At 48.1% G+C, this 6,000-nt stretch overlaps 1 protein-coding gene across 4 annotated transcripts in view; it reads right to left on the bottom strand.

Annotated features, from left to right (window-relative positions):
• LOC105473408 (RAP1B, member of RAS oncogene family) overlaps positions 1-935 on the bottom strand; it is a 50,784-nt gene extending 49,849 nt beyond the window's left edge. For 2 of the 4 annotated variants that reach the window (XM_071071469.1, XM_071071466.1), the window contains exon 1: positions 784-935. The gene's annotated coding sequence lies outside the window, so the exon portion shown is untranslated. Of the gene's footprint in view, positions 1-774 lie in introns of all 4 variants that reach the window. The other 2 variants (XM_071071470.1, XM_071071467.1) reach the window with 1 other exon arrangement.
• Between the last annotated feature and the right edge of the window lie 5,065 nt (positions 936-6,000).

A 6,000-nucleotide genomic window follows, 5' to 3' on the forward strand; every position in this document is an offset into this window, starting at 1 on the left:
AAGAGAAGAGGACAAACTTCCTGGATTTTCTCTCCCTCTGTAAGATAAAGAGATTTCCTCTTGCTGACGAAGGGAAAGGCCCCTTTAACAGTTTTTCTCTGCACGGTGGCTGCTGCCAGACTAGGTGGGGCTCCCTCCGCTGCCTTCCTCCTGCCACTTCCCGCAACAAATGGAGCAAGCCAGCCCCGTTTCAGGCAAACTTTTTCCCTGTCAGGCTCAAGCCTGCGGGGCGCAGGGGAGTGGTTTCCCCCGAAGGCTCCTCTCCCTAGCTCGGGGCTAGGGGAAGCTGGGTCTTCGCAAAGGACAACTTTATGGTTTCCGTTCTAACTTCCACCCATACCACGGAGGGAACCCAGGCGACAAGCGAGGGGACTCGGGGCGGGGAGCGAGTCTTCGGGGGAGCCGGCGGGGAAAGGAGGGCGGCGGGAGAAGCTGCGGCGGCCGCGGGCTGAAGAGAGCGGGCGGGTGGGGGGGTCCTCGGGCTCTCACTTCCTCCGCCATATTTCAGACATTTGACCCCTTCCGCAAAGCGCGCTGTTCCCCCGCGGCGGCGGCGGCGGCTCCTCCTCGCCGGCCCGCAAGGCAGCGCGCTAGCCGGCCGGGCGCCTGGCCCTCGCGCCACCTGCCGCGCGCCAAGGGGCTGCCGCCGCCGGGGCCCCTGACCGCCGCGCCCGGCCCGCGCCTCGCCGCACCCCACCCGCTCCCCTCAGCCGGCGCCCGGCCCCCGCCCCGCGCGGCCGCCACCGCCGCTTCCCTCAGCGGCCACGCACTCACTCTGCGAACCTCTCACGCTGTCACCGGGTCCCCGCAGCCAGCGTCGCCCCGCGCTCCCTCCGGGTCGCTACTCTCGGCGCCACGGCGATCCTGCCGCTGCCGCCGCCGCTCCGGCTGGTTTACACGCCTGACTCTGGGCGAGGTTTGGCGATGTCGCCTTGACGTCAGGCGTTCAGCCTCGCTCCAGCTTCCGCCCGCGGGCGGGGCGCGCGGGTGCACGGCCCGGGAAGGGGCGGGCCCTAGGGGGCGGGGCGAGGGGGAATCGAGGGGGCCTGGCCGCCGCGCGACGGGTCCTCGGCGCCGGCCTCTCGCCGGCCTGCGGCGCAGCCGGATAGCAGGCCCTGCCCACGGGCCCCTTAGCTGCCTCTGGGCGACCTGAATGCCGAGGTTCTCTCTAGCTGCGCCGCGCCTTCAGGCTCGCTTCCCCAGGATGTCTGGTGGGCGGAATCCGCGCGTCGGTGTTCCTGACCCTGGTAGGTTCCAGTGGAACCCTCCGAAACCCAAAAAGCGCCGCCTCTTAATGCAAACTGTAGTCACCGACTCGTCCAGTCTGTTGGTATTCGCGTCGTCCTTTGTGCTGGGCAGTAACCGAGAAGTAACGGAGAGCGCGCAGTTCCTACACCTAGAACTCCCCGAGGGAGCCCGAGCCAGCAAGTCTTTCCATTCTTGAGATGCCTTTTCTCCGGGATTGACAAGTATTTCATCCATTGGTGTCTTAACCCGGGCGAACTCTTTCCAAATTACCCTGCCAAACGCAGTTATCAAAACTATGATTTCCAAATAAGTTTGTACCCTGCACCTAAACCAACGCCATTTATATAACTAAAATAAATTGAGTATTTAAATGCGTGGCCTGGAAGCTTTATTCACTTCACAGGATTACGCATAGGCAGGTAGGTTTATTGTGTGACTTCAGGGCACCAGAAAACACTCTCTGTTTCAAAATGCCTCCTTCCAAAAAGGGCGGGAACTTAACACGGGAACTTACCATTTTTACCCTTAGTACAAGAAACTTACCAGAACTTTTTCTTGAAGCAGTTTTGATGGACGAAGAGATTAAGAGAGCAAAGTGCAGGAAAAAGTGGGGCTTGAGGATCATTTAAGACTAATTTTGTTGGTTCATAATTTAATTAGGCCCTGTACAAATTATTCTTGAAATAAATCTTCATAAACGTTGATAAATTTGGAAGATAAATGGAATGTGACTAATTTCACTCCTTTTAAGAATATGTAGTGATTCAAAACTAAGCTAACCTGAGTTAAACGAATAGATGAGAATGAATTATAACAGTTCTCTGTGTTTTATAATGTTTTACAATTTAGGTTAATTGAATATATTACCTACTTGGATAATTTCTATTTCCTTAGGAAAATATTTTTTAAAAAATTATTTACTGTCTGCATTTATTGTGTATACAACATGATCATTTCAAGTAATGTATACATTATGGAATGGTTAAATCTAGCTAATTAACATATTACCTCACAGAGTTACTTTTTATTTATTTCTTTTTTTTTTGAGAGTCTTGCTCTGTCACCCAGGCTGGAGTGTAGTGGCATTATCTTGGCTCACTGCAACTTCTGCCTCCCAGGTTCAAGCGATTCTCTTGTCTCAGCCTCCCAAGTAGCTGGGATGATGGGCGCACACCACCACGCCCAGCTACTTTTTAGTAGAGACGGGGTTTTACCGGGTTAGCCAAGATGGTCTCGATCTCCTGACTTCAGATGATGCGCTCGCCTCAGCCCCCCAAAGTGCTGGGATTACAGGTGTGACTCACCGCGCCAGCTGAGTTAGCTTTTTTATTTTATTTTTATTTTAATTTTTTTTTGAGACAGAGTTTCTCTCTTGTTGCCCAGGCTGGAGGGCAGTGGCGTGATCTCGGCTCACCACAACCTCCGCCCCACCGGGTTCAAGCGATTCTCCTGCCTTAGCCTCCGGAGTAGCTGGGATTACAGGCATCTACCACCACGCCTGGCTAATTTTGTATTTTTAGTAGAGATGGGGTTTCTCCGTGTTGGTCAGGCTGGTCTGGAACTCCTGACCTCAGGTGATCTGCCTCCCGCGGCCTCCCAAAGTGCTGGGATTACAGGCGTGAGCCACTGCGCTGGGCCTTGAGTTAGCGTTTTTTTATGAGAACACGTAACATCCATTCTTTCAGAAAACGCTTTTTTTTGTTTGTTTGAGACGGATTCTCACTCTGTCGCCCAGGCTGGAGTGCAGTGGCGCCATCTCAGCTCACTGCAAGCTCCGCCTCCCGGGTTCACGCCATTCTCCTGCCTCAGCCTCCCGAGTAGCTGGGACTACAGGAGCCCGCCACCTCTCCCGGCTAGTTTTTTGTATTTTTTAGTAGAGACGGGGTTTCACCGGGTTAGCCAGGATGGTCTGGATCTCCTGACTTCGTGATCCTCCCGTCTCGGCCTCTCAAAGTGCTGGGATTACAGGCTTGAGCCACAGAAAACCCTTTTTAAATGAAAGTTTCAAAGGCAAATTTCAGAGCAGTCCGTTGGAATTATTGTAACTTCTCAAGGAATGAGTGAATTACAAATAAATTTGACTTTACTAACTTCAATTATTGCATAAAAATTTGATAACTGAAAGTCTGAAACTTTGAGCTCACAGAAGTGTTACCTGGGAACACTGTGCTTTTTCTTTCTTTTTTTAGAAAAACTCTTTATCCTTTGGGCAATTGATTTTTTTTTTTCCAGAAAGAAATTGGTTTTAGAAAATGGAAGCTAGAATTTTTAGAGTTTGAGAGAACGTGTGAAATAATCTATTTAATTAAAAACACGTTTTCTCTTATTAGACTGGAAATCATTGTATTCGTATTAAACTGTTATCACTATGCAGAGAATACCATAATCTGCATCTCTTAGAACTGAACTCACTTTTTAGTTTGAGCCTCTTTTCCTATTTATTTCCTTGACTTCTTCTCCAGGATATTCCACTGGCAATTTGCACTGGTCGTGTGTGCAAACTGAACTCATTGTCTTTGTAACCAAACCAGTTTCTTTTCCTTTTCCTTTTCCTTTGTGAATTGTATCACCATCTTTTAAATTACCCGATCTTCAAGCCTGACACTTACCTCTCTGCTTTTCTTAAATAATCCATCCATTGGCATATCTATTAGACAGTAATTCTACAAGGTCTTTCATTGTGTTTCCTCTTTTCCATTTCAACTAAGATCATACTTTTAGTATGGTCTTTAGTTGCCAAATTTAGTGTGGTTTTCAGTATGGTTTTTAGTTGCCAAATTTAGGTTGGCACAAGTCATCTCCAGGACCTTTGCAGCCTGGTGGCCTCCAATCTGTTCCTGCTGTGATCCATTCTACACGTTGTTGCCAGATGATTATCTTAAAGCATACCAGGCAAGTCACACCCTTCTTCAAAGAGCCTTCAATTACTCCCCTATTCTACCAAAATAAAATTAAAATCCTTGTGTCTCACCTTTTCCTTTCACTTAAAACTGATTTACAGTCAGAATGGACAGTGGACTTTCCATCTTGCCCAAATAATTTGCTTCCCCATCTCTCTGTTGTGCATAGGTGAATGATTTCCTCTGCCTGGAATGCCCCTTCCCATTCCATCTCATTCTGGAAATACCTTGCCCATTATTCTAGGTTTATCTACTTTCTCTTAAGAATGAGCTTCTTGACTGGGCACAGTGGCCTATAATCCCAGCACTTTGCGAGGCAGAGGCGGGTGTATCACTTGAGGCCAGGAGTTCAAGACCAGCCTGGCCAACATGGTGAAACCCCGTCTCTACTAAAAATACAAAAATTAGCTGGGTGTGGTGGCGCATGCCTGTAATCCCAGCTACTCGGGAGGCTGAGGGAGAAGAACTGCTTGAACCAGACCCAGGAGGTGGAGGTTACAGTGAGCGGAGAGCACACCACTGCACTCCAGCCTGGGCTACAGAGTGAGACTCTGTCTCAAAAAAAAAAAAAAAAAAAAAGAAAAGAAAAAGAGCTTCTTTTCTGATACTTCTAACCTTATGTGTTCTCTTCTCTTTTGAATCCCCAAAACATTTTATTGCTGCTTTCCTTTGTCACTTGTGTTTGACCTTCCTATGAATAGGGATTTGCAAACTTTTTCTGTCAAGGGCCAGATAGCAAATATTTTAGGCTTTGTGGGCCAGACAGGTGGTCTCTGTTGCAACCACTCAACTCTGCAATTGTGGGACAAAAGCAGCCATAGATAATACATAAAGAATAGACCTGACTATATTCTAATAAAACTTTATTTATGGACACTAAAATTTGAATTTCAAGTAATTTTAACATATCACAAAATATTCTTTTTTTTTTTTTTTTTTCCTTTTAACCATTTAAAAATGTGAAAATCGGCTAAGTGTGGTGGCTCACATCTGTAATCCCAGTGCTTTGGGAGGCTAAGGTGGGAGGATCACTTGAACCTCAAGAGCTGGAGACCAGCTTGGGCAACATAGTAACAAGTAAGACCTTGTTTCTACAAAAAGAATGTAAAAGTAGCCAGCCGTGGTGGCACATGCCTGTAGTCCCAGCTACTTGGGAGGCTGAGGTGGGAGGACAGCTTAAGCACAAGTCAAGTTCAAAGTTACAGTGAGCTATGATCATGCCACTACACTCCAGCCCTGGTGACAGAGCAAGACCCTGTCTCATAAAGAAAATAAAAGAAATGTCAAAATTGTTCTTAGCTTATAAGTGCACAAAAACGGGGACAGCCTGGATTTGGCCAGTAGGCCATAGTTTGCTGAGCCCTGTACTCACGGCCAGTTTCACAGGCATATGATCCATGCATACAGTTGTACAGAGCCCTGTACTTAGAAGGGTTCCATGATTGGTTTAATGCTCTAATGTCACTATCTTGATTTTTTGTTTGTTTTTGAGACGGAGTCTTGCTCTGTTGCCCAGGCTGGAGTGCAGAGGTGTGATCTCAGCTCACTGCAACCTCTGCCTCCCGGGTTCAAGCGATTCTCCTGCCTCAGCCTCCCTTGTAGCTGGGATTACAGGCGCCCACCACTAAGCCTGGCTAATGTTTTGTATTTTTAGTAGAGACAGGATTTTACCATGTTCGCCAGTCTGGTCTTGAACTCCTGGCCTCAAGTGATCCGCCCGTCTCAGCCTCCCAAAGTGCTGGGATTACAGGTGTGAGCCACCGTGCCTGGCCATCTTGATGTTTTCAATAATTTTTTGAATAAGAAGCTTGAATTTTCATTTTGTACTGGGTCCCACAAATTATGTAACTGG

Source organism: Macaca nemestrina, chromosome 10, assembly GCF_043159975.1.
Source record: "Macaca nemestrina isolate mMacNem1 chromosome 10, mMacNem.hap1, whole genome shotgun sequence".
NCBI classification, from domain to species: Eukaryota; Metazoa; Chordata; class Mammalia; order Primates; family Cercopithecidae; genus Macaca; species Macaca nemestrina.